General features: G+C 34.5%; 1 non-coding gene across 1 annotated transcript; it reads left to right on the plus strand.

Annotated features, from left to right (window-relative positions):
* The first annotated feature begins 1952 nt into the window (after window positions 1-1952).
* Window positions 1953-2026, plus strand: TRNAM-CAU (transfer RNA methionine (anticodon CAU)). The gene has a single exon. It is a non-coding gene; the product is annotated as a tRNA-Met (tRNA).
* The last annotated feature ends 272 nt before the right edge of the window (window positions 2027-2298 follow it).

The raw sequence follows: 2298 nt of genomic DNA on the forward strand, positions 1-2298 counted from the left end.
TGAGCCCCATTAGTGATTTATACGGACTTGACCTGAAATCGGTCATGAATTTGTTATCTACATCAGATTCTGGTGGATCACGAATCATTCGGAAACTGGAACATCCATCTCAGAGGGAGATAAGAAATGACACCTTATAAGTTCTTAGATGAAATCATTCCCTACTGAAGCAATCTAGAATTTTTGGGGGCTTTGTTTTCTTAGGTGAAACTGTTGATCATAATTGAATAGATAAGTATTTAATGTCATTCAATGAAATTAGTTGTTTTGGCCATTATTCAGGTTATGACTTTTGGTTTTGCTACTGGTTATCATCTATTTTTCTCACATATGTTCAGTGCGCTACTGAAAGCTAGTTAGCTAGTTAGTGAGCTTCATTAGAGCATGTACAATGGGATGGTTTTTGGGCTGGTCTAGAAAGTAGTTAAACTAGGTTTGATTGGTTTTACTATTGTGTCAATTGGTCCTTGGAGTTGGTTAGTCTAGAATTCCATACCAACTTCACCTTGGATGGAGTGCACATGCCGAGTAGCGAGACGCCGCGTGGCAAAAACAACTAGCGGATTTATTATTATTATTATTATTTGACAATTACTTAAACGTTGTGTTGAAAGGAAAAGGGAGAAAGATAAAGCGGGAGAAAGCACAAAGTTGTGTGTTTCACAATGATGGTGGGCCAAGTGACAGATGCGACGTAACAGTGAGTCTGACGCGCGTCAGATGGCACTGAGAAGCAAATCTGCTACTGCCACATGTCTTCTTTGGCTCGTTTTATGGTTTTAAATGGTAATATTTATAAGGTTACAAATTTTGTAATGTTAATAAAAAAACCAGGTTAAAGTTAAAAAAAAAAAAATTAGAATAACAGTTATAAAATAATTTTATCTATGAATTGAACCCAAATTTTATATATTTTACTACACTTCTTCCTAATCTATTTTCTAATTACTCTCTCCTACCTAATATTACTTAAACTAAGCCAATATTATGAATTCAAATAATCCTAATTACTTCCAAAATAATCTTAACCATCCACAAAATTCTCAAAATAATTTTCAAATTGAACTAAGTGTGTTACAAAATCCTGAATTCCAAAGAATATTTATGTTTTTAGTAATTTAAATCATTTATTTCATGTAAAAATAAACAATGGATAGGAGAGAGTATATGATACTAGTATATGGTAAAAGTAGGAGAGAGAAATAAAAACCAAGTAATACCAACAAAATTATTGTGAGAAAAAAAAGATGAGTTGGTGGGGGTTTTAGTGGGATGTGAGGTATAAGGAGGGAAGGAGAACGAATGAAAAAAACATAAAAACTAGTGATGTTAGATGTACATCGACTTGACCTAAAATCGGTCATGAAATGGTCACTTTAATTGTAGGAATTTGTTGTGAACATCACATTCTGCTGAATCACAAATGGTTGGTGAACTGCAACATACATCTCAAAGGGAGGCGTAAACGACACCTTCGATCATTGCTATGTCATACCCTAGTGTAACAAGCTAGGAGCTAGGATATATGGCGTCTTTAATTTCTTAGGATTTTCTTCTTTCAAAAACTTATTTTCTTACAAATTTCATTTTTTTCATCAAATAAGAGACCCACACCCTTCCTCCAAAACCCAATTTAAAATAAATACTATTATATTTTAGCTTGTTTACTCAATAGTTCAAGAATATGCAGGCATCCGAGGTTTTTAGAAATTAAGATCAAGCTATAGCAGGAATTGATGAAAGTTAAAGAAAAAATGAAGATGATCCTTAATTATAGAGGGATAGAGTTCACGAAAGACTAAAACATATGGTATTGACATAGAAAGCGCCCTAGATGTTGAACCACATTATTCCAGATACCGATGAATCATAAATGGATGGTTATTTGTACAGATATGGTCGAGGGCACATTCCCTTTTTCTTTGTCCATTCGTTTCCAGGTCTTTCTTCGGCGCGGGGTAGAGCAGCTTGGTAGCTCGCAAGGCTCATAACCTTGAGGTCACGGGTTCAAATCCTGTCTCCGCAAAATTTTAATTTTGTCAAAATTTTTTGGTTTGAGATGGATATTAGTTAGGTTTTTCTTTTGGGTTGAGGTGAGAAAAAAAAACGAGAAGGATAGACTCACTTGAACAGAATCGAAACATGCATCTCGAGTGGAAATGAGTTTAGGACACATACTAGGCTCAATCATTCCTTGATCTATCCCTAGTGTTGAGCATGCTTAGAACTTTGGGGATCTAATTCTTTTGGGATTCATAGGCATCTAATCTATGAATATTATAATGGATTGCAAAATTT

The sequence above is a fragment of the Beta vulgaris genome, chromosome 1 (genome assembly GCF_026745355.1).
Source record: "Beta vulgaris subsp. vulgaris cultivar EL10 chromosome 1, EL10.2, whole genome shotgun sequence".
Lineage (NCBI taxonomy): Eukaryota > Viridiplantae > Streptophyta > Magnoliopsida > Caryophyllales > Amaranthaceae > Beta > Beta vulgaris.